Source organism: Siphateles boraxobius, unplaced genomic scaffold, assembly GCF_051911475.1.
Source record: "Siphateles boraxobius isolate OS27281-9 unplaced genomic scaffold, OSU_SipBor_1 23, whole genome shotgun sequence".
NCBI classification, from domain to species: domain Eukaryota; kingdom Metazoa; phylum Chordata; class Actinopteri; order Cypriniformes; family Leuciscidae; genus Siphateles; species Siphateles boraxobius.
Genome location: NW_027508844.1, coordinates 1,187,345 through 1,213,472, shown reverse-complemented (window position 1 = coordinate 1,213,472; position 26,128 = coordinate 1,187,345). Strand labels below are relative to the sequence as shown.

The 26,128-nt window shown below is 44.9% G+C and overlaps 8 non-coding genes across 8 annotated transcripts; 4 read left to right on the top strand and 4 right to left on the bottom strand.

Moving 5' to 3' along the window:
• The first annotated feature begins 1,013 nt into the window (after positions 1 to 1,013).
• trnal-cag (transfer RNA leucine (anticodon CAG)) lies at positions 1,014 to 1,096 on the top strand. The gene has a single exon. It is a non-coding gene; the product is annotated as a tRNA-Leu (tRNA).
• An 834-nt stretch (positions 1,097 to 1,930) lies between these two features.
• Positions 1,931 to 2,013, top strand: trnal-cag (transfer RNA leucine (anticodon CAG)). Its single transcript has one exon. It is a non-coding gene; the product is annotated as a tRNA-Leu (tRNA).
• An 834-nt stretch (positions 2,014 to 2,847) lies between these two features.
• On the top strand, positions 2,848 to 2,930 carry trnal-cag (transfer RNA leucine (anticodon CAG)). Its single transcript has one exon. It is a non-coding gene; the product is annotated as a tRNA-Leu (tRNA).
• Positions 2,931 to 3,765: 835 nt separating this feature from the next.
• trnal-cag (transfer RNA leucine (anticodon CAG)) lies at positions 3,766 to 3,848 on the top strand. Its single transcript has one exon. It is a non-coding gene; the product is annotated as a tRNA-Leu (tRNA).
• A 16,007-nt stretch (positions 3,849 to 19,855) lies between these two features.
• On the bottom strand, positions 19,856 to 19,928 carry trnav-aac (transfer RNA valine (anticodon AAC)). The gene has a single exon. It is a non-coding gene; the product is annotated as a tRNA-Val (tRNA).
• Positions 19,929 to 21,766: 1,838 nt separating this feature from the next.
• trnav-uac (transfer RNA valine (anticodon UAC)) lies at positions 21,767 to 21,839 on the bottom strand. Its single transcript has one exon. It is a non-coding gene; the product is annotated as a tRNA-Val (tRNA).
• A 265-nt stretch (positions 21,840 to 22,104) lies between these two features.
• On the bottom strand, positions 22,105 to 22,177 carry trnav-cac (transfer RNA valine (anticodon CAC)). Its single transcript has one exon. It is a non-coding gene; the product is annotated as a tRNA-Val (tRNA).
• Positions 22,178 to 22,300: 123 nt separating this feature from the next.
• trnav-aac (transfer RNA valine (anticodon AAC)) lies at positions 22,301 to 22,373 on the bottom strand. Its single transcript has one exon. It is a non-coding gene; the product is annotated as a tRNA-Val (tRNA).
• Between the last annotated feature and the right edge of the window lie 3,755 nt (positions 22,374 to 26,128).

The window sequence follows — 26,128 nt, the reverse complement described above, 5'->3', positions numbered from 1 at the left end:
CAGTCTCCCCTGGTGGCGTGGGTTCGAATCTCACTTCTGACAAACCTAACCATTGGCTGCGGGCCCAAGCTAGAGTCTTTAACCCTGTTCAACATTATCCCCATTTTGACGGACTATCCTTCGGCAGCTGGCGTTCAAGTCCCAGTCTCCCCTGTAGGCGTGGGTTGGAGTCCCACTTCTGACAAACCTAACCTTTGACTCTGAAGCTAGAGTCTTTAACCCTCTGGCAAGTTTATCAAGAAATGCAGTAATGTTGACAAAGCACTGCAATTCAGTTCATGCTAGAATTAACCAAACATTAAAGTAACACTGACCTGCAGTACATGGCCTTTAAAGTAACACTTTAGTGCAATGTATGGGATTCTATGGCACTTGGAATTTCAAGTCATGACATTTCAGAAAAAATGGACATGTTGATTGAATCGGATTCAACTGAATTTCACGAAATAACATGTTGTGATGTTTACCGGAAGAAGATGCAGTAGAATTTCATGGCAAGGATTCTTGGAAATTTCTTGGAATGAAATGTCATGGGTTTGGGGGCATGGGGTGGAGTGTCATGACACAAGATTCAAGGAATGTCATGTAAAACATTACATTGCCATTAACAAGACATGCCATTAGAATGAAGGAATGATATAAGCCTTAACAAAACATTGTAACAACACTGACACATATGACATGAATATGAGAGTAATACTATTACTGTATTTGTTCAACATTAGTCTTAAAAAAACACTGGATTTCAATTACATTGCATATGAAGAAATGGACAAAGGCATAAAAGGGAATACAGAAAGCAGCTCCTTTATTTACACGGACCCGTGTATCAAAAAGCACCATTCTGCCCCGTGTGAGGCTCGAACTCACAACCTAAAGATTATGAGACTGACGCGCTGCCTAACTGCGCCAACGTGGCATGTGCTGATACTCGGGTGAGCGTTGACCCCTAGATTCTAGATCATCTGCCATTCCGTGTAGGTGCAAAAATGCTGCTCACCACTGGCCGTCATGTCAGGATGGCCGAGCGGTCTAAGGGGCTGCGTTCAGGTCGCAGTCTCCCCTGGAGGCGTGGGTTCGAATCCCACTTCTGACAAACCAACATTTGGCTGCGGGCCCAAGATAGAGTCTTTAACCCTCTGGCAAGTTTATCAAGAAATGCAGTAATGTTGACAAAGCACTGCAATTCAGTTCATGCTAGAATAAACCAAACATTAAAGTAACACTGACCTGCATTACATGACCTTTAAAGTAACACTTTAGTGCAATGTATGGGATTCTATGGCACTTGGAATTTCAAGTCATGACATTTCAGAAAAAATGGACATGTTGATTGAATCGGATTCAACTGAATTTCACGAAATAACATGTTGTGATGTTTACCGGAAGAAGATGCAGTAGAATTTCATGGCAAGGATTCTTGGAAATTTTTTGGAATGAAATGTCATGGGTTTGGGGGCATGGGGTGGAGTGTCATGACACAAGATTCAAGGAATGTCATGTAAAACATTACATTAGCATTAACAAGACATGCCATTAGAATGAAAGAATGATATAAGCCTTAACAAAACATTGTAACAACACTGACACATATGAAATGAATATGAGAGTAATACTATTACTGCATTTGTTCAACATTAGTCTTAAAAAAACACTGGATTTCAATTACAGTGCATATGAAGAAATGGACAACGGCATAAGAGGGAATACAGAAAGCAGCTCCTTTATTTACACGGTCCCGTGTATCAAAAAGCACCATTCTGCCCCGTGTGAGGCTCGAACTCAGGACCTTCAGATTATGAGACTGACGTGCTGCCTAACTGCGCCAACGAGGCATGTGCTCTGACTCGGGTGAGCGGTGAAGCCCTAGATTCTAGATCATCTGCCATTCCGTGTAGGTGCAAAAATGCTGCTCACCACTGGCCGTCATGTCAGGATGGCCGAGCGGTCTAAGGCGCTGCGTTCAGGTCGCAGTCTCCCCTGGAGGCGTGGGTTCGAATCCCACTTCTGACAAACCTAACCTTTGGCTGCGGGCCCAAGCTAGAGTCTTTAACCCTCTGGCAAGTTTATCAAGAAATGCAGTAATGTTGACAAAGCACTGCAATTCAGTTCATGCTAGAATAAACCAAACATTAAAGTAACACTTACCTGCAGTACATGACCTTTAAAGTAACACTTTAGTGCAATGTATGGGATTCTATGGCACTTGGAATTTCAAGTCATGACATTTCAGAAAAAATGGACATGTTGATTGAATCGGATTCAACTGAATTTCACGAAATAACATGTTGTGATGTTTACCGGAAGAAGATGCAGTAGAATTTCATGGCAAGGATTCTTGGAAATTTCTTGGAATGAAATGTCATGGGTTTGGGGGCATGGGGTGGAGTGTCATGACACAAGATTCAAGGAATGTCATGTAAAACATTACATTAGCATTAACAAGACATGCCATTAGAATGAAAGAATGATATAAGCCTTAACAAAACATTGTAACAACACTGACACATATGAAATGAATATGAGAGTAATACTATTACTGCATTTGTTCAACATTAGTCTTAAAAAAACACTGGATTTCAATTACAGTGCATATGAAGAAATGGACAACGGCATAAGAGGGAATACAGAAAGCAGCTCCTTTATTTACACGGTCCCGTGTATCAAAAAGCACAATTCTGCCCCGTGTGAGGCTCGAACTCACAACCTTCAGATTATGAGACTGACGCGCTGCCTAACTGCTCCAACGTGGCATGTGCTGTGACTCGGGTGAGCGTTGACCCCTAGATTCTAGATCATCTGCCATTCCGTGTAGGTGCAAAAATGCTGCTCATCACTGGCCGTCATGTCAGGATGGCCGAGCGGTCTAAGGCGCTGCGTTCAGGTCGCAGTCTCCCCTGGAGGCGTGGGTTCGAATCCCACTTCTGACAAACCTAACCTTTGGCTGCGGGCCCAAGCTAGAGTCTTTAACCCTCTGGCAAGTTTATCCAGAAATGCAGTAATGTTGACAAAGCACTGCAATTAAGTTCATGCTAGAATAAACCAAACATTAAAGTAACACTGACCTGCAGTACATGACCTTTAAAGTAACACTTTAGTGCAATGTATGGGATTCTATGGCACTTGGAATTTCAAGTCATGACATTTCAGAAAAAATGGACATGTTGATTGAATCGGATTCAACTGAATTTCACGAAATAACATGTTGTGATGTTTACCGGAAGAAGATGCAGTAGAATTTCATGGCAAGGATTCTTGGAAATTTTTTGGAATGAAATGTCATGGGTTTGGGGGCATGGGGTGGAGTGTCATGACACAAGATTCAAGGAATGTCATGTAAAACATTACATTAGCATTAACAAGACATGCCATTAGAATGAAAGAATGATATAAGCCTTAACAAAACATTGTAACAACACTGACACATATGACATGAATATGAGAGTAATACTATTACTGCATTTGTTCAACATTAGTCTTAAAAAAACACTGGATTTCAATTACAGTGCATATGAAGAAATGGACAAAGGCATAAAAGGGAAAACAGAAAGCAGCTCCTTTATTTACACGGTCCCGTGTATCAAAAAGAACCATTCTGCCCCGTGTGAGGCTCGAACTCACGACCTTCAGATTATGAGACTGACGCACTGCCTAACTGCGCCAACGAGGTATGTGCTCTGACTCAGGTGAGCGGTGAAGCTCTAGATTCTAGATCACCTGCCATTCCGTGTAGGTGCAAAAATGCTGCTCACCACTGGCCATCATGTCAGGATGGCTGAGCGGTCTAAGGCGCTGCGTTCAGGTCGCAGTCTCCCCTGGTGGCGTGGGTTCGAATCCCACTTCTGACAAACCTAACTATTGGCTGCGGGCCCAAGCTAGAGTCTTTAACCCTCTGGCAAGTTTATCAAGAAATGCAGTAATGTTGACAAAGCACTGCAATTCAGTTCATGCTAGAATTAACCAAACATTAAAGTAACACTGACCTGCAGTACATGGCCTTTAAAGTAACACTTTAGTGCAATGTATGGGATTCTATGGCACTTGGAATTTCAAGTCATGACATTTCAGAAAAAATGGACACGTTGATTGAATCGGATTCAACTGAATTTCACGAAATAACATGTTGTGATGTTTACCGGAAGAAGATGCAGTAGAATTTCATGGCAAGGATTCTTGGAAATTTCTTGGAATGAAATGTCATGGGTTTGGGGGCATGGGGTGGAGTGTGTAAAGAATCTTAGCTCAGGTTTGGGGAACAAATATTCAACAATTATTAATTTGGAATCAACAGTGATTGATTGATATCATCATACATAAAATTCACCCAAATAGGGATTATATAGCTCACGCGTCTGCTTCAGAGATATATAGTTAATTAACACAACGAATTGTAATTAATTAAGTATATAATTCATATGCAGGCGGGCTATATTAATTTTCGGAATACCTTAATAGAGTTACTGCAACTGTTATCCCAACTAATCAGTTCGTCCACCGAGCTGCTTGTTCGATATGCGTTACCAATTCTCAAAAAGGTTTATCCTTAGTATCAGTTTACTAATCAAATTAGTTAACTTTATCAGTATCAGCTCGTAGCTTTAGATCGTACATTAAAGAGGCTTTGTTCCGTGACCAACAAACAGAGACAATCAAGAGTATAATGGGTTTAATAAAAATGAACTAGACAATATAACTACATGTAAAATGAATATATCGAACAATAAAAACAAAAACAGTAAGAAAGAAAAGTAGAAGACAGGAAAACAAAGATTGTTACCACAGTTGAACCTTAAGAACCAACAAGGAAAATACACACTTTAACGCGCTGGAATCTGGATTGAATTATACTTGCACTGGACCTTTATGTCGCTGGACAAGCCGGCGTGTGTGGGTGTGGATGTCCTCGTAGTTGGTGAGCTGGAAGCGTCCTTTCGGTGTTTCGAGGGCGTGTTTTGCTCGCGGGAAATTCGAAAGTCTTAAAGGTATGCTGTGGAGGAGTCCTTTCACCCGGAGGATATAGGACTTCTATCAAAACGTAAAATGCTGTGTTCGGTCTGCCGACAAGAACTGAGCATCAAATAAAAGACTGAGTTAAACGTAAAATAAAACCGAAGATAAAATAAAGCGACTAGGTCGCAGGACATACACAGGAAGAATAGCACGAAGAAGAGAGAGAGTTGAGCCGTGTCGCGGTCTTTTAAAATGAAACTAAACGCCCCTTTCTGTGGAAGCACAGTCCAATAGCAACTCACAGATTTTTGGCGCCCGATATTCCCTTTGTCTTAATCTGATGACCTCATTCGCGTGTTTTATGAGGACGAGCGTTTGGCCTTTCACTTACAAAGATGGGAAAAACATAGTAGAATATTTTTTTCATTAACTTCTTACATATATTTGGCTCGAGCAAGTTGAGCGATTTCGTTTAATACCAATCACTCCGTGTTTGTTACGCATACAAGGATATATATAAACTCTTAGACCTTTATAGAAGTCCGCAAGGTTCAACTACATAACTAACAGTCCTAGATAGACAGGATACGGTATAAACTTCAAACATACAGGAATACATCATGTTTACATTTCATAATCACTCATTTCTGGGTTTTAATGTTATAGATGCATATATGTGTGTGTGTGTGTGTGTGTGTGTGTTGTCCATTTGCGCATCTGGCATTCCTTCCTCGCTGGGGGGGGGGGGGTTTGGAGATAACGGTCTTCTTGGATGTTGGCTCGCGAACAAATCAGGATCGCGCGAGGATCTCTGTGGGGACTCATTACGCTGTAAAGGTGTCACAAACTAATCTACCCTCCAGACTGGCTGGCGCTAACGGAAGATTTAGAATTGGAAGAGTCATAGGTTGGGGCTTTAGAAACCCCTGTTAACGTGTGTTTATTGTGTTAAGGAATGCTGACTCCATGATTCTGCGCTCATACTCTACTGTCCCCCTTTTCGTCGGATGACGTCTCTGTGGAGACATCATCGGACGACAATCATCACAATGGCGGATGGCAGGTGAATCATGAGGGTTTTGTAGCAGGTGGTTATTGAGGCTGAGGGCTCAGCTCGATGAGATTCAAAGCGGTGTCTGGTGTGATCCCCTCTTTCCGGGGGTTCCGTCGGAAACCTCCAGACACGGCTTTCGTGAGCTTGGCTGTCGATGTTCGCATCTCGTTGAGCCTCCTATACAGGATGAAGGCCAGGCCTAGTGACAGGATGTGGCTGACTACCATAGAGATACACAGCGCGGTGTCGGCTGCGGTCCAGGCTTGGACAACAGGTGAGGATGTCAGGATGGGCAGTCGAGACAGCGCTTGGAGGGCGGTATCGATGGGGGCAATGTCAATTAGCTGGGATCCCCCTTCTTCAATCCCCAATTTCAGTTCTGGATCCAGGGTGAAATTACGGTTCTTGAAAAAGGAGGGGATTTCCAGTTCTGATTCGTACTCGTTGCTTGGAAGATGGTACAAAGCTAGATCATCTAGATGGAGGATGGCACCTTTTGGTACCTGAATCCACATGCTCTGGTCGAGCAGGGTGACACGGGTGGCAGTGTCGTGCTGGTCGTAGGTGAGCGTAGCCGTGCGCACTGGAGTGTTAACGAGCCATCTGTCACCTACAATTTCTGCTTGCGTCTCTGTGACTTGAGTGCGTGACTTGGCTTCGGCAGGACACCGGGTGTTGCTGGCCATGGGTTGCAATCCGCAGATTCCATCAGTGTTGTCTCTGAGGAAGGGTTTGCTAGGGCAGAGATAGTGAATGTCTTTAGTCAACGTGCACATGTGCAGGTTCGGGGCCAGGTACAGCTGTGGGTCACTGTCGTGATAGGCCACTACGTCGGGAGTGCGGATCTTGACGTGGGTGTTATCTTTCCAAAACCCGACATTGACAATGTCCTTGAGTCTGTAAATTCGGCTTGACTCTATGATGGGCAGGTTCAGGAGAAAACCCACTTCCCTTTGCTCGGGGTCGACGTAGAGGGGGATGGCGCTGCCCAGAGAGTAGGCGAGGTGTATTTGTAGAGGGTCAGTTGGCGTGGTGACGGCGGAAGCCAGCACCGTTTGGACAAGGCTTAAGGGTATCAGGTACGGTGGAATCCTTCCCATGGCTAGGCTGTCAATGGAAGAGCTCACCTCCCGCAGCATGTCTGCCATCAGGGCTGTGACCAGCTGAGTTTGAGCAAAGTCATTCTGGAAAACCGTAAACAGCTGTTTCATAGAGTTCACGGTCTGGGTCAGCAGGACGCTGTGAGTGTTGAGAACCACCACAGTTCCCCTCAAAGTCTTGCCGATGGTCTGAAGGGAGGCACTTTGTGTGTTGAGTTGCTCTTTTATCTGTGGGATTTCAGTCCGAATTTCGGCCACGTGCCGTCTCACGGTGGCTAAGTTCACTGAGTTGACACTAGACATACCGATGTTAAACAGAGTTCCGACGGCAGCGCCGGCTCCGAGCAAAGCTCCAAGGAACCGTTTGGAGCGGCGGTTGTGTCCACTTAGCTCCGCTTGTGTGACAGTCATTTTCTCAAGTTGGTTGAGCATGTGCCTGACATCGGCCTCAGCGTGAGTGAGGGAGTCCTCTGTCCATCGGGCACCGGCCCAACTGTATTGGGCCACTGCGCTGGGGTAATGTGCTCTGTAAACATTACGCGGGTCTAGTCGAACATATACTTTCTGGGTGTGGGTCCGGCAGTTGGTGATCAGGAGTCCCGGTTGTTCCCTCAGGACGATGCCTGATGCCGGACCTGGTGAGATGATCTCCGATTGCGGCTGGCCTCTGGTCGACTGAAGGCACAGGATGGCAAACCACAGCAGCATCCTGGTGAGAGCAAAAAGGGTAGAGGGGGAGAGAAAGGGGGAGAGAGAGAGGGAGTAGGTCAGCGAGGGTTGTCCTTGGTTGGACAGGACAGTCTTTTCGCTCCTAGGACGGTAATCAGGTTAGTTTGCATTGGCCCCTCCCCGCCTTTCCCTTCCCGCAGCCACATGTCTTTTAATTTGATTGCGGTGGACCCATTTGAAAACTGCATCTTTCTGTCCCCGGCTTAGTTGGATTCGGTACGCCACCGGGGAGAGTTTGTCAACGATCTCATGAGGTCCTGTCCAGTGGGGCAGGAATTTCTTTGACAGCCGATGGGAGGCTATGTGGGATGGTTGTGTGAAGCTATGATACCAGACCCTGTCGCCCACGTCCAGTTCCTTGTTTGACGCTTTCTGGTCATAGTATGCTTTCTGGCCTTCGGCACTCTTTTGAAGCTGTTGTTGGGCGAAGGCCAAAGGTGGCTTTCAGGTGCTGGTGTAGCTCGTCGAGGTACTGGTGAGTGGTGCAGGCTGTCACTAGGTTGGAGTCTCCTGGCTGATACAACAGATGCAGTGGCAGTGTCATTTGCCGCCCAGTCATTAGTTCGAAGGGAGACACGTGAGTTGAGTCCTGCGGGGTGGCCCTGAGGGCCATTAACACCAGCGGGAGTTTCACATCCCAGTCTTTCTGATTGGCAGACACATACTTTTTCAGCATACTGACCACGGTCCGGTTTGAACGTTCCACTTGGCCAGATGAGATCGGATGATGGCTGACGTGTAGTTGAACTTGAACTCCCAGGAGTTTCCAGATCTGCTGCATAATCTCAGCTGTGAAGTGAGTGCCTCTATCTGAGTTGACTGTCAGTGGCAGTCCGAACCTGGAGAAGATGTGGTTCATCAGGAGGTATGCCGTGGTCTGGGCAGTATCGTTGGGTGCTGGAAGGCACTCTACCCACTTTGTGAACTGGCACACAACCGTGAGAAAGTATTTGTTGACCCTCGTCGACCTGGGCAGAGGTCCTACCCAGTCGATTTGGAGGTCTGACCATGGGAATGTGAGTCTTCTGCGTTGCAGTGGAGCTATGTGGTTTGGGTTTGCCGGTTGAAACTGGCAGCAGACCAAGCATTCTCTGACATATTCTGCCACATGTTCCTGCATGCATGGCCAGTATGCCACTTGCTTCAGTGTCTTATAAGTGGCTCTGATGCCGTGGTGTCCGGCACATGGCGCGTCGTGGGCATACATTAGCATGACCCCCCTTAGGCATTGTGGCACCACAAGCCTTGGCGCTGTGATGCCATCAGGTGCATACCACAGAATGTTTTCGATCACGCGCAGCATGTGCTTGATGTCATGCAGTCGTCTTAGGCACGGGTTGTCAGTGAGGTCAGATGGTTGGGTGGTTGGAGGGGTCTGAGAGGTGGTTTAGCAAGGTCTTTATAGATGTGTCAGAGGTTTGCATGTCGGCTATGTCGTTGTTTGACATCTGCGGAGCCAGCGTTAGAGGCTGAGAGGTGGGCACTGCTGCAGGGAATGTTCTTTTGCTGCGGGTTAGCACTGCCACGTTAGAGGTAGGTGGTTGGATTGGCGGTGACCACAGATTACCGTGTAGTGCGCCAGTCTTGGCGAGTTTTATCATTCAAGTCTTTGTCAAGGCCTGGTTGTCTCGAGTGTCCTTTCACCTTTTTCCAGTAGACAATCATGTTGTGTGTGCTTGTGATGTCATCACATGCCTGGAACAGGTGTTGGTGTGTGACAGGCTTGTTCTTTGAAGTCTTAAAGCCATTTTGTTTCCAGCCTGGAAGGTGGCATGTGAAACTGAGTCTGGCATAGTTAGAGTCTGTGCAGATAAGGAGTTCTCTGATGTTATGTGTCGATGCGATTTGCAGAGTTATGAGAATGGCTGCTACCTCAGCATATTGTGATGACTGGGGGCCCAACTTGAAGTGTTGAGGTGGGCACGGGCAGTCATTTATCCATAGCACACCCGCTCCTGCTTGACGAATGCCCTCTTGGTTGTAGGAGCATCCATCGACATAGGCTGTGGGCATACCTTGGCACGCCTTTTCTTCAAAATACCTGTGACAGGTTAGTTGTTGCTGTTGGGGTTCTTGTACAGCCACCGTCGCAGCTGGTGTGATATCAGAGCAGTTTTGGCAGGCTGCCAGGCCGTTGCCTAGCGCAGATTTGTGGTTCTGAGCATATCGTGCCTCGACATTGCGCCCCTGGAGGGCCATTAACCACGTGGCAATGCATGAATTGGTGACCACGCCATCTCTGATACGTTGGCTGTTGAGGAACATGACAGGCTGGTGGCAGGTCTCTATAATAACCTTCTGGGCTCCAATGTAGTTGGAGAATCTTTGGATGGCCCATACGGTGCAGAGCAGAGCTTTTTCACAATCTGAGAATTTAGTCTCTGGTGGCAGGAGTGTCTTGCTGGCATACGCGACTACTCTTTTGTCTTGATCGTGGCGTTGGTATAGGCCAGCGCTGAGACAGTGGCTGGAGAATCCAGCTTCTAAGTAGAACTCTCTTTGTGGATCAGGGTAAGCCAGACATGGAGCTGTGCACAGGTGATGTTTCAGCTCATTCATGGCATTGTCTTGAACTTCAGTCCAGACAAATGGGCAGTCTTTTTTTAGAAGGGCTGTCAGAGGTTTTGCAATGTCTGAGTAGCTTTCGATGAACTGCCGTGAGTAATTACACACCCCAAGAAAACTTCGCAGTTCTGAGATGTTGGTGGGTGGTTTGATGTTTTGGACGGCTTGAATGCGATTGGACTGCGGTTCGATGCCCTGTGACCCAATCAGTAGGTCTACGTAGTTGACCTTGGTTCGACACCACTGTCCTTTGTGGAGAGCGATCTTGGCGCCGGCAGTTGACAATTGGTTCAAAACATAGTCTATCTCTTTTAAGTGGTCAGCCACTGTTTTGCTTTTCATTAGAACATCGTCTACGTAGATGAGGTTACCTCTCATTCTGGCATCTGGGCATGCTTTGTTCAGGAAGATGTTGAACTCAGCAGGCGAGTTGGCATAGCCGAACGGACACCTGGTGAAAGTGAATTGTCTGTTGCCGAAAGTGAAAGCTAGCTTGTGCTGGTCTTCTGGGTGCACGGGTATGGTCCAGAATCCAGAGGCCACATCAAGTGTAGAGAAGATTGTGACACCTCTGATTCTGGGTATTTCTTGCTCCAGCTGGGTCATGGGCCATCGTGATAGTGGCACCTGTTGATTCAGTTTCCTGTAGTCAATGGTGGGTCGCCACTTGCCGTTTGGTTTGATTACGGGCCAGATCGGGGCAGAATAGGTGCTGTTGCATGGACGGATGACACCTTTTTCAAGCATGGAATCGATGATCTCTTGCACCGGTTCGTGTGATGCGATGGGGATCTTGTACTGCCTGACAAAAGTGGGAGGAGCCTGAGGGTGCGTTGGGATGCGCACGGTGTGGAGTTTGGTGAGACCACAATCTAAAGAGTCTTTGGCAAAGGATGCTTTGAACTTGTAAAGGACTTGTTTGAGCCTTTGTAGATCTGCATCATCTTTAATTGCATCAGCGTCTTTTAGAATTTGTTGAACTTGAGATTCAAATCCTGGGTATGGCTCCTCTGTTGGTGTGTCGTCTGTCGTGTTGGCAGGCAGAGGTGCAGCAGTTTCATCAGTCTCGCAGGCGGGCTGTTTGGAGACAGTGTATACTGCAAGGTGTTGGTCATCTGTCAGTTCTGTTCTGCATACCTGGTCTTTGTCCTCCGGCATGACTGAGGTGATGGAGATTATCTTGAAGGGTGTTGTGAACACTGTGTTGTCTGTGTTCCCTTCGGGCATCATTGAAGATGGGATGGGTCCAATGATTGGTAATTTGAGTTCAAAATCAGGAAAGTCGTGGCTCACTAGCTATCCCACCCGATAGGCTTTTGGAATGGCGATGTCCATTGCCATGCAGTTGTTGAAAAGGATGTAGACTGCACGGGAGGACACTTCGATGAGGGGTGTGGCCTCTAGCGTGAGTCCAAGTTCAATGCATTCGGGTGAAGGTTGAAAAAAACCCAGAGTGTGGTTTAGGGTTTGGCCACATCGCATGATGAGCCGTACAGCGACCCCTTTGGTGTACGCTGGTACGACGGTTTCCTGTTCGTTGACTAAGGTGCAGACCTCTGGAATGGTCTGGCCTGACAGGAGGTTCTCAGTGTTGGTTGGAACAATGGCTGGCTGTAAAGTCAGTGGGGCCCACAACACCTCATTAATAATGTCTATATGAGCCTGGAGGCGAATCAGAAGGTCTGCACCGATGTAGACATCATGGGGCGGGTCCGGAAGGACCAGGAAGTAATGGGTCAAGCACCGGTGCTTCCATTGCAAGTTCAAAGCGCAGATGCCTTTGGCAGTCACCAGGTTTGATGGGCATGAGTTCAAAGGGAAACGGGTGCGCTTGCTGGCAGACGGAAGGTCCGGTGTATGTTCAGTGAGGGCATTGAATAGTGAGACACTGATGGCTGAGTTGTCTGCCCATAATGCAAGTATAATGTCAGTAGTGGTAATGAAGCCAGAGAACGCCATTGGCTCAGCAAAGATGGAGATCCGAAACGTGATTGGCCAAGGAACTCTGAAAAACTCTGTTGTGCGGTCAGCAAAGAAATTTTGCAATACATTAGCAGCTGGCAGGTGCAGATGAACTGAAACTCTCTTTGTTTGGACCTGGCACTTAAAAAAAATTGCATGAACTTATTGACTTGACCTACCAGGCTCCATATTAAAAAACAAGGTCTCTAATTTAATAATGTAACACGTTTTATACAGACACTTCATATTTGACACATGACGCCGTTCCTGGAAGTCGCTCTGATCGGGTACATCTACCGGTCTCTACAACTCCTCGTTAGTATAGTCGAGGTATAGTATAGTAGTATAGTATAGTATTTTTAGAAGATGGCTCCTTCCCATAATCTGCCCTGCAAGCAGTGTGACAGTCTGTAAATTCCACAAACAACAGTATAGAGGTCATTCGGCATAGCAGTCTACCTACAGCTCCTTGGTACGATGGCCTTCATCTGTCTCAAAAGTAAGGGTTTTGTAGCGAATTGCAGCATTTATATTTAAAATGCCTCCACTTGTTTCCGCCGGGTTTAGAACTGAGAACCTTTCGCGTGTAAAGCGAACATGATAACCACTACACTACGGAAACATGCTTTGTATGTCAGTCCCACCTCTTCTAGGGTACGCTTGTTCAAAAGCAAATTAAACTATAGACTGCCCAGTGTTTTTAACATGGCAAAAGCTGCTAATTTTGTTGGCAGACAAAACATTTTTTATTACTGTACAGGAAACCTCAATGGTCATTTGTTTTATTTTTGTCCTTTTCTAAAGAGATTGAACCACAAACATCCCTGCAAGTGTACTGACCTGCTCAACAGAAAATCGCATATGAAATTTTTACAAAAACCACCCACAGTTTCCGCCCAGTTTAGAACTTTCGCGTGTGATGGCCTTCAACTGTCTCAAAAGTAAGGGTTTGTAGCAAATTGCAGCATTTATATTTAAAATGCCTCCACTTGTTTCCGGCCAGTTTTGAACTGAGGACCTTTCGCGGCGGGAGTCGAAAATGGTTAAGCTTAACTTCCCTTAACTTTTCCCATTCATTCTCTATGGTAGTGCTTAACACTACGGATGCAATATACCTTTGGCCACACGTAGACTTCCTGGCGCTGTTTCGCTTTTCCGTGGCGGGGAGTTTAAAAAGCATAGTGTCATCTGTCAGTCATTCGCAGTGGAGGAGGGGAGACCCGTTTTACGAACGGAGAGATATTTGTTTACCGACTTGTCAGCAAACTTGTTTTGTTTTGTTGCTGTCTAAACTACCTGCAGACAGATTTTCCCTCAGGTGACCGCATATACATTATTATTCAAATATTTTATAATTTAAATTGCATGTATATTGTCATGTAATCGTATTGTTATCGTGTTGAATGGATTGTGACTATAAGAAACAGTAAACTCCTCGTTGTGAATACAGCTGTTATTTTATAAGAGTATCTTTGTTTGTAAAGGTGAATGTTTCATCATAATCTCTTACTATGCTTAAAATATATGTTAACAGTGCAGTAAGATGTAATGTGCAGTAGTATGGAGGACCAAACCTGCAATTAAAAATGAATGAATCAATAAATGAATAAATAGATAGATAAATAAATGTGATAATAGGAAAATAAATAAAGGAATAAACGACTTGATAAAATAAATATGATTCATTTTAATCAAATATATTTTTTTATATTTTTCCCCTAATTTATAATTTTTTGCTTTTATATTTTAATGTATTTGTATTATTTTTAATTGTATTTATTTATTATTTTATTTATTTGTTTGTTCCATTTATTCTTATATTTATTTATGCATTCATTTATTTGTATATTTATTTATTCCAATATGTATTTATTTCCAGATTTATTTATTTTAATCTTTATTTATTTTTATTTTTCTTTCTTTAGTTTTATATCTATTCTTACATTTTTTTGATGTGCATGATAATTAGATTGGTTGGTTTTGCTTACCAAATATAAATATTAATTAGCAAATAAATAAAAGCAGAAAATAAATTAAGGGAAATAATACAAAAATTAGTTTGATAAAGAATAAATCATATTTATTTTATCAAGTCGTTTATTCCTTTATTTATTTTCCTATTATCAAATTTATCTTTTTATTTGTTTACATGTTTATTTATTCATTTAATTTCTGCGGGTTTGGTCCTCCTATAATGTAATTAATATCAGACACACACATATATTACATTTAAATTACAAACAAATATATATGTTATGAATTTGCGTGGAAGCAAAGGCAGTAGGCGGATCTAAATGCAGCAGTAGACTTTAATTACAGGTTCGGAACAGACAAGATACTCGTGGTACGCACATTAAAACATACATTCAATAACTGACCCCCAACAAAAGAGCAGACAGGATTTAAATACACAGACGGGATAAGGGAACAAGACACAGCTGGGGCAAATCAGAACACCGAGCGGGACCATACAACCTAACAAGACAACACACCTGAAACAAGGGACCTAATAATGACATGACTAGGATAACAGACTACAATTAACAAGGCACAAACTGAATAAAAGACCAAAGACAGAGAAACCACAAACCAGAAACATGACAAAATGAATAAACACCGTAACAATATATATGTGTACAATTTAATGGTATAATTTAACATTTTTAATTAGTTAACTTGTTAACTTTTTATATATACATATAAACATTTTTAAAGCAATTTAAATAATGAATATTAAATAATACAAATTTAATAAACAGTACGTGCTCTAAGGCTGCATTTATTCAGTTAAGAAACAGTAATATTATGGAATATTATAGCATTGTAAAATAACTCTTTTATATATATCACTGATGCTTTAGTATTAACTGTCTTATTTCATTTTGTTACTGTAAGTATTTAAATGCTTATGCTGAGACACTAATGAATACATTCTGATTTCAGAACAGCATCATGAAGAAAACAGTGTTCTTCCCAGGGAAAGTCAAAGTGTCTTTCAGGAAAGGCCCGTCGGGCCATTTACGCCGGGACCCATCAGAAGAGGCAAAAAGAATTAAAGACAACCCTTTACTGCAGGACAAGTCAACACCTCAAAGAGAAGATCTGGTCAAGTTGAACGCCCGTTCTGTTGTGTTACATAGAGGAGGGGATGTCTCTGACAAGCAAGAGGTGTTGGGAGAATGCATTCTTCAGTTCGGCAAGTACAAGGGCAAGTCTTTCAAGTGGTTATTAGAGAATGATGGCAGCTATGCTTTGTACCTGTCCGATAAGGTTGAGGAAGAAGAACAGGCTGGGCAGTTCAACCCAGAGGGTCCATGCAAGGATAGCCTCATTTCCTTTCTTGAGTATTCAAGAAGCTTCAAGGAAATTGAAGATCTTAAACAGTATCTGTCTCAAAGGCCAGACGCAGTGCCAGTTTTGACAGAGGAATACTGTTGGATTTGGATCCAGAGCACAAGACACTTGGAGGAAGATTTGGGATACCAGGGCAGACGGATATGCTTTCTTTATAATGAGGCAGAAGTGTGTGCCAGGCAGCAAAATGTACAATTTGCAGCAGTATCTTTTAAAACAGCAGCAAAAACAGATGACCAAAAACACTCCTCCGATGCCCTCACCATCAGCTTCCGCTGCAAGACCACCTGTTCCTTCCATTACTGACTCTGATCAGCCTGGTGAGTTAATAAAATTCATGCAAGTTTGCTTATATTGATTCTTAAAGCCTGCCTAGCTACTGATGCATTTGTCATATTTTATAGTAATGGAGGAGGATGAAGAACTGGAGAGGATGATGCTGAGTATTTCTCCAACAAAATATCTCACACAGCTGAGTAAGTAAATCAAGTATTGTGTCATGTGTGTTATATATACCCATGTCAAATTCTTATAAAATTGGTATAAAATTGTACATACTGGAGAGAAACCATTCAAATTATAATGCCTAATTTTTAGGATCATCTGCAGCCACAGGATCCACAGTCTTATCTACAACAGGTTACTTTACACATCAGTTTTGGAGGCTTATTCGGTTACATACAGACTTATCCTCCATTTCTGATTTTTAATTATCTTATTTGTTGTTTTGGCACTGTTCTTGCCTGTTCTAAAAAACATGTTATTTTGTTCTAACTACTGTCAAGGTTTGAATATACCAGTGGTGAGGGTGAGTGCACTTCATGAATTGTATGCATGCTATTTAAACTGTTTTTATTTGTTGTGAAAAAGTGGACTGTTTACTTACAGACATTTGAACATTATCAGAATGTGCATTACTAGAATAAATAACAAAATACATAGAATAAAATAATAAATAATGATTAGTCATTTAATGTAGTCAAGACAATCAAATACATATCATGTACATTCAGTGTTTTAATATGTTTTTAATTTCCTCCCTGTGCTTTTCCTTGCAGCTCTGCTGCAGCCTCCATCAACATCAGCTCCTGTGTGTAGGCCTTCTTCACAGGGTGAAGGCTTTATACCACCTCAAGCAGCACAATCAGCACCTCCACCTGCACCAATGCCGTCTGCACTGACTGAAACCCCTGTTCCCAGCTACTTGAACAAAAAAAGTAAAGACAGTTAAACACACGAGCATTAAATGTGTTATACACGCATATATATATATATATATGCATTTATTTCCTTTGCTTTGTGTTCCGTGCAGTTCTGACACAGCCTTCACCACCATCACATGCAGTCTCTAGTTCTCCCAGTCCACCAGCTCCTGTGTGTAGTCCTTCTTCACAGACTGATGGTTCTGTACGACCTCCTGCAGCACAATCAGCACCTACAGCTCCTGCATCATTGACGTCTGCACAGACGGAAGCACCTGTTACTAGCTACTTGCAAGATATTAGCCACTGGAACTGCTCTATTCATCAAAGAATTTGGATGAAAATAGAGATGGAGTCTATGGGGCTCTGGCCAGGATCACACCCAGTAAGACACCTAATGAATATGGTCTCCTTGTGGCGCTATCCACCTCAGCCTGAGCTTATAGAGACAAACATGGGCCTTCCGTCACCAAAGTACTTCCAGCTCCATCCCTTTTTCATTTGGAAACCTGAGCACAGTATAAATGAAAGGCTTAGAAACAACTACATCCTGCCCTGTCTCTACAGCTGTCCAAATCCTCATGTTGTGTCCTCAGGTGTGGGAAGACCCCGAGTGATCCTTGGCACTAGTGGGCAATATTACATCCTTGCTTCACGTCTGTGCTGTAAGGCATGTAAAAAATACTGGTTCGCTGATAAACCTCAGTGGGTGGACATGCTACCACAGCGATTCAGAAACATCTTGCCAACCTTCCTCACCCATAAGAAGGCAATCTGTAAAACTGTGATGGATGAACTGAGGCGCTCTGGAAAATCCCCTAATGACATGGCCAACCAGCTGTCTGAGGTGCTTCACCTTAAGTTTGAAAGAGCCCACCTGGCTTACCTTCTCATTGTGCAGAACGTCAGGGATGCTGAAGCAGGGCTGTATGGCCAGAAAACCATCACAGGAGCATTGAGGAAGGATGACACACCTGCTTCGTTTGGGGGTTACGAAGATACTGATGGGTGGCATGGGGTGTCTGTGTCTGCACATTATCTGGTGGAGTGCCTGCTTCAGGAATATCACCGGCAAGAGGCAGCTCTCACTCAGCTCCTTCAAGGAACTTTTGGACAGGTGTTCAGATCAGATCACACACGCAAAGTTGCTAGAAAAGTGACCCTCTCATCTGGCACAATGTCATCCTACGTTGTGATGAACGAGAACTGGATGATCCTGTCCTGGGTGATGCTGCAGTCTGAGAGTGAGCAATCCTTGACTTCAATGTACTGTGGGATGGCCAATCGCTACAGTGCTGCTGGCATATAGGGGTGGTGATGTCGCAGTGGATAATACACATGCCTTTGGTGTGAGAGACCGGGGTTCAAATCCACTGCGAGACACTTAACCCCTAGTTGCTCCAGAGGCGTGCGAAATATAGCAATTGTAAGTCGCTTTGGATAAAAGCGTCAGATAAATCTTGTTCTATAACCAAAATGGCGCCGCAGATGGCTGCCTCGGTGTGGAGCTCTCCATACCCAAGGCCAAGTACCAGTGGGTGGACAGGTAAGAATAATCACATCTCATCACACATCACATCAAGATGTCTAAGCAAAGGTAATGAATACATTAAAATGTATTTCCCTTTTATGTACTTAGGGACTGCTGTGCTGCTTTCAGAGTGATGGACCCAGGACAGTATGAGCACCAGCAGTGGGAAGCTTGGAGGACCACTGAAGCTACTGTGGCAGAGGTTACATCAGGAAACCTCAAGAATGTAAATGCCGCTTGCCAGAAGTACAATGAGGACATGGTGGTTAAACTAGACTTGTTTAACTGTATGCGGCGATTCACCAGGGAATGTGTTTCGGAGCACCATCCTCTGTATAGCTCGTTCTGCCACTTCCTCTCTTCTGCCTTCTCTGTAGTAGATCAGAGTGACCTGGAGAAACTGAGGAAAGCATACAAGTTCTGTGGAACTGAGCCTGGTAATCCCACAAAGCAGCACATCAGAGCGCACTGCAGGACAAAAGTGCCACATCCTAGAGAGCTGGTCCAAAGAGTGGAAGAAGTACTTCACCATTTCCATCTTGCAAAGGATCCCAACAACATCTTCCTTTTTAAACCCTCGATGCTAAAATTGTGTTGGATTCAGCATATCCACATCCTTAGAGGCTGCCTGAGTGACCCTGAGGTGGAGGAAGGAATCCTCTACAGACATGGTGAAACGCTACAACTGAATCATGTCAAGGGTGAAGGAGCTGCTGTGGCCATCTGGATCCCTGTCAGAGGCACTTCACAGCAAGAGGGGTTTCATTTCCACCAGGCTCAGTGGGTAACGGGTAATCGCGTCTCTCCTGAGCTGTTCCAGGCGCAGGGTATGACTGGTGTCGCACGCTGGAATTATCAGCGGCTGTTGGACCTGAAACAGCCTGGGCTTGTCTTACCTGGAGTGTTTGCCCTGTTTTGATGTTGGAGTTAAGCAGGGCATCTATAAGAGTGACTGGGCAACCCAAATATCCAGCCTTCCACATCTCCAGCTGGGACACAAGAGAGAGGTTTGGCTTACAATATGTGGACCCAGGCTGTCGACCTGTGCCTCTTGACTTTGACAAACACAAAAGCAGGAAGACAGACCTAGGGATGCAAGAAGCGTCTTCATCTGGCACTCAGTTCTCATTTCCATCTCAGGTAAGCCTTTAAAGTTCTTTGATAACAGACTTTTTATTAAAAAACAAATACTTTATAATTCTTGCTCGCATATTACACTAATTTTGCTGAATTTCAGAAATGCTTAGAGGATTCCTCTTCTGCTGAGACCGCTCTTGCTGCTGAACCAGAGGCCACCCCCCTGACTTTCATTTTTCAATGTTTTTCTACTCCGAGTGCTGTGACAGTGAAGGAAAAAACATCTGAGGAGTTTCTTTTAGATGCATGTAATTATATTATTCTGTTATACTGTTTCTGCTCGGTTTCAAACCGAGGACCTTTCGCGTGTTAGGCGAATGTGATGACCACTACACTACAGAAACCTATTGTTGAGACAATTGTGCTTTTTAGAAGATGGCTCCTTCCCATAATCTGCCCTGCAAGCATTGTGACAGTCTGTAAATTTCACAAACAACAGAACAGAGGTCATTGGGCATGGCAGTCTGCCTACAGCTCCTTGGTACGATGGCCTTCACCTGTCTTAAAAGTAAGGGTTTTGTAGCGAATTGCAGCATTTATATTTAACATGCCTCCACTTGTTTCCACCCAATTTTGAACTGAGTACCTTTTGCATGTAAAGCAAACGTGATAACCACTACACTACGGAAACTTGGTTTGGATCTCATTCCCACCTCTTCTAGCGAAGCGACTTTTCGCGTGTGAGGCGAACGTGATAACCACTACACTACAAACACGTCTTCAGGTTGCAGACATAAATCTTTAGGTGCACGCTTATTAAAAAGCATATAAAGGAAATGAGCGGTGCACCCACCTAGCGTGGCAAGCGGTTTAAATTTTCTGTCAGAATCCAACCACTGTTTCGAACCAAGGACCTTTCGCGTGTTAGGCGAACGTGATGACCACTACACTACAGAAACCTATTGTTGGTTCATGTGCTTTTTAGAAGATTCCTCCTTCCCATAATCTGCTCTGCAAGCAGTGTGACAGTTTGTAAATTCCACAAACAACAGAACAGAGGTTATTCGGCATGGCAATCTCCCTACAGCTCCTTGGTACGATGGCCTTCACCTGTCTCAAAAGTAAGGGTTTTGTAGCGAATTGCAGCATTTATATTTAACATGCCTCCACTTGTTTCCACCCAGTTTTGAACTGAGGACCTGTCGCGTATAAAGCGAACGTGATATCATGGCATGTGCTTTTTAGAAGATGGCTCCTTCCCATAATCTGCTCTGAAAGCAGTGTGACAGTCTGTGAATTCCACAAACAACAGAACAGAGGTCATTCGGCATGGCAGTCTGCCTACAGCTCCTTGGTACGATGGCCTTCACCTGTCTCAAAAGCAAGGGTTTTGTAGCGAATTGGAGCAGTAAATTTAAAATGCCTCCACTTGTTTTCCGCCCAGTTTTGAACTGAGGACCTTTCGCGTGTAAAGCAAACGTCATAACCACTACATTATGGAAACTTGATTTGGACGTCAGTCCCACCGCTTCTAGGGTACGCTTGTTCAAAAGCGACTGAAACTATAGACTGCCCAGTGTTTTTAACATGGCAAAATGCTGCTAATTTTGTTGGCAGACCGAACATTTTATATTACTGTAAAGGAAACCTCAATGGTCATTTGTTTTATTTTTGTCCTTTTCTAAAGAGATTAAACCACAAACATCCCTGCAAGTGTACTGACCTGCTCAACAGAAAATCGCATACGAAATTTTTGCAAAAACCACCCACAGTTTCGAACTGGGGACCTTTCGCGTGTGAGGCAAACGTGATAACCACCTCACTACGGAAACATGTCTTAAGTTTGCAGACATAAATCTTTAGGTTCACGCTTATTAAAAAGCATATAAAGGAAATGATCGCTGCACCCACCTAGCGTGGCATACAGTTAAAATTTTCTGACAGAATCCAACTACTGTTTCTGCTCGGTTTCGAATCGAGGACCTTTCGCGTGTTAGGCAAACGTGATGACCACTACACTACAGACACCTATTGATGAGGCACATGTGCTTTTTAGAAGATGCCTCCTTCCCATAATCTGCTCTGCAAGCAGTGTGACAGTCTGTGAATTCCACAAACAACAGAACAGAGGTCATTCGGCATGGCAGTCTGCCTACAGCTCCTTGGTACGATGGCCTTCACCTGTCTCAAAAGTAAGGGTTTTGTAGCGAATTGCAGCATTTATATTTAAAATGCATCCAATTGTTTCCGCCCAGTTTTGAACTGAGGACCTTTCGCGTGTAAAGCAAACGTGATAACCACTACACTACGGAAACTTGATTTGCAAGTCAGTCCCACCGCTTCTAGGGTACGCTTGTTCAAAAGCGACTGAAACTATAGACTGCCCAGTGTTTTTAACATGGCAAAAAGCTGCTAATTTTGTTGGCAGACTGAACATCTTATATTACTGTACAGGAAACCTCAATGGTCATTTGTTTTATTTTTGTCCTTTTCTAAGAGATTAAACCACAAACATCCCTGCAAGTGTACTGACCTGCTCAACAGAAAATCGCTTACGAAATTTTTGCAAAAACCACCCACAGTTTCCGCCCAGTTTCGAATTGGGGACCTTTCGCGTGTGAGGCGAACGTGATAACCACTACACTACGGAAACAGGTCTTCAGGTTGCAGACATAAATCTTTAGGTGCACACTTATTAAAAAGCATATAAAGGAAATGATCGCTGCACCCACCTAGCGTGGCAAACAGTTAAAATTTTCTGTCAGAATCCAACCACTGTTTCTGCTCGGTTTCGAACCGAGGACCTTTCGCGTGTTAGGCGAACGTGATGACCACTACACTACAGAAACCTATTGATGAGGCACATGTGCTTTTCAGAAGATGGCTCCTCCCCATTTGGTGGTTCTAGATCGGTTCCAAATATGTGTTTCAGCAAAACGGTTCGAAGGAAACGCCCGATCGGCCCGAAACTGACGTATGCGTCCCGTCACGGGCCCCTGGGACGGGTTCTAGAGTTCCGCGTCCCTCTGACATTTTTTCGCGCTATTTGGCCACCAACAGCCCCATGGAATAAGTTGCACGTGGGACGTCAAAAAAACAGGGGCCAAAAGGGGTCGAAAGGTCGCAGCGGCCCCAAACTCGACGCGGTGGGTGTTCGGGGGCCCCCGGTTCTAGATCCCGGGTTTGGTGGTTCTAGATCGGTTCCGAGTGTGTTTTCAGTTTGACCCATCAAGAGGGAATTCCAGTCTATGAGCTGACTATGAGTGCAAGTGGCCTTTGAAGAGAAACTTGAACAAATGTGGAAAAAAAATTAGCCCTGAGTTCTAGAGACTCGTCCTCCTGATATGTCGTTCGGAGGCCCGAGGGGGCCCGGCACGCAGTGTTTGGGGCCCGTGGGACCTCCGGGGGCCGAACAGGGGCCACTGACACGTGTGACTTATCCCATTCATTTTCACAGGTGTTTGGTGGACGTGTGACAGAAAGGTCCGATCGGCCCGAAACTGACGTATGCGTCCCGTCACGGGCCCCTGGGACGGGTTCTAGAGTTCCGCGTCCCTCTGACCTTTTTTCGCGCTAATTGGCCACCAACAGCCCCATGGAATAAGTTGCACGTGGGACGTCAAATAAAAAGGGGCCAAAAGGGGTCGAAAGGTCGCAGCGGCCCCAAATTCGGCACAGCGGTAGTCCGGGGGCCCCCGGTTCTAGATCACGGGTTTGGTGGTTCTAGATCGGTTCTAAGTATGTGCTTCAACAAAACGGTTCGAAGGAAACGCCCGATCGGCCCGAAACTGACATATGCGTCCCTTCACGGGCCCCGGGGACGGGTTCTAGAGTTCCGTGCCCAAAACTGCTCGTTTGGCCGTAAAAAGCCCCCCTTGACCTGGAAGCGCCTGTGAAGTTTAAACTGAATAAGTTGCACGTGGGAGGGCGGAAATACAGGGGTCGAAAGGTCGCACCGCCTCCAAATTCTACGCCCTGGTAGTCGAGGGGCCCCCGGTTCTAGATCCTGGATAGCAGGGTTCTAGATCGGTTCCAAGTGTATCATTTTTTTGTGCAAAAATCTCCTCACTTTTGGTCCTACTGAGCATATGTCTTTCTGTGTGTGCAAGAGGGCTGCCATTAATTGGACCATGTGCTCGGTGAAGGGTGGACAGAAAGGTCCGATCGGCCCGAAACTGACGTATGCGTCTCGTCACGGGCCCCTGGGAAGGGGTCTAGAGTTCCGCGTCCCTCTGACCTTTTTTCACGCTAATTGGCCACCAACAGCCCCATGGAATAAGTTGCACGTGGGACGTCAAAAAAACAGGGGCCAAAAGGGGTCGAAAGGTCGCAGCGGCCCCAAATTCGGCACGGCTGTGGTCCGGGGGCCCCCGGTTCTAGATCACGGGCTTGGTGGTTCTAGATCGGTTCCAAGTATGTGTTTCAGCCAAACGCTTTGAAGGAAACGCCCGATCGGCCCGAAACCGACACGCGGGTCTCGTCACGGGCCCCGGGGACGGGTTCTAGAGTTCCGCGTCCCTCTGACCTTTTTTCGCGCTAATTTGCCACCAACAGCCCCATGGAATAAGTTGCACGTGGTACGTCAAGTAAACAGTCGCCCTAATGGGTCAAAAGGTCGCAGGACCTCGAGATTGGTCACGGACGACCGCCACGGGCCCCCGAATCGGGCCCCAGAGTATCGTGGCTCTAGATGCTTCCTGAGCCTAGTAGGCCGTCTAATCCTAACTGCTGAATTAACCCTTGCAGACACATGCTCCCATAGAGATCAATGGGAGACAGAGAGGTGCATAAAAAATAGCTAACAATAAACTTGGCATGTCTCGATCTAGCCCGCTCTGTCTGTCGCAGAGGGCCACGTGACGCAACTTTTTGTAGAGTTTGGGGCCCCTCGGACCCCTGGGGGCCGCGCGGGAGCCACTGACACGTGCAACTTATCCCATTCATTTTCATAGGCGCTTGGTGGACATCCCCACGCAACGGTCCCAATAGCTCCGAATGGCTCCGATTTGAAATCTGTGGCCCCTCAGGGTCCCCTCAGACGGTCCGCAAAGACTGGGGTCCGTAGTACCCCGTTAAGTGCGTTACAGTCAAAAACAGCATCCCATCTGTAACCTATTTGACGGGTGCCCTAAATGCTGTCCGTGGACAGTCCATTTTTAGGCTAATTATGCATAATTATTAGCTTTAATGTACATCAGTGTGTTGTATTGTGTCCCCTGTGTGGTGTACAGTAGGTTTCACCTCATAAAACCTCTGTAATTATGAAATATGACCTGTTAATGCATTGACCACGGACAGCCTATTTGGGCCCCGTCAAATAAGTTGCAGGTGGGACTTCACCACATGTGATGAAATCGCCTAATCATTACGGGGATTCACCCGCTGAAAATGTCTAAGTTAAAAACAGCATCCCACCTGTAGCTTATTCGACAGGGTCCAAATAGGCTGTTCATGGACAGTCCATATTTAGGCTAATTATGCATAATTAATAGCTTTAATGTACATCAGTGTGCTGTAGTGTGTCCCCAGTGTGGTTTACAGTAGGTTTGACCACATAAAACCATTGTAATTATGAGATATGACCTATTAATGCATTGACCACGGACAGCCTATTTGGACCCCGTCAAATAAGTTACAGGTGGGCCCTTACTTTGCCCACCTGTAACTTATTTGACAGGGTCCAAATAGGCTGTCTGTGGACAGTCCATTTTTAGGCTACAGTGGGCCCTTAATTTGCCCACCTGTAACTTATTTGACAGGGTCCAAATAGGCTGTTCGTGGACAGTCCATTTTTAGGCTAATTATGCATAATTGATAGCTTTGATGTACATCAGTGTGTTGTATTGTGGCCCCTGTCTAGTGTACATTAGTTTTTACCTAATAAAACCATTGTAATTATGAAATATGACCTATTAATGCATTGACCACGGACAGCCTATTTGGACCCCGTCAAATAAGTTACAGGTGGGCCCTTACTTTGCCCACCTGTAACTTATTCGACAGGGTCCAAATAGGCTGTTCATGGACAGTCCATATTTAGGCTAATTATGCATAATTAATAGCTTTACTGTACATCAGTGTGTTGTATTGTGTCCCCTGTGTGGTGTACAGTAGGTTTCACCTCATAAAACCACTGTAATTATGAAATATGACCTGTTAATGCATTGACCACGGACAGCCTATTTGGACCCCGTCAAATAAGTTGCAGGTGGGACTTCACCACATGTGATGAAATCGCCTAATCATTACGGGGATTCACCCGCTGAAAATGTCTAAGTTTAAAACAGCATCCCACCTGTAGCTTATTCGATAGGGTCCAAATAGGCTGTTCATGGACAGTCCATATTTAGGCTAATTATGCATAATTAATAGCTTTAATGTACATCAGTGTGTTGTATTGTGTCCCCTGTGTGGTGTAGAGTAGGTTTCACCTCATAAAACCACTGTAATTATGAAATATGACCTGTTAATGCATTGACCACGGACAGCCTATTTGGACCCCGTCAAATAAGTTACAGGTGGGCCCTTACTTTGCCCACCTGTAACTTATTTGACAGAGTCCCTGTAAGCTGTCCCTGGACATGCCATTTTAAGTCTAATAATG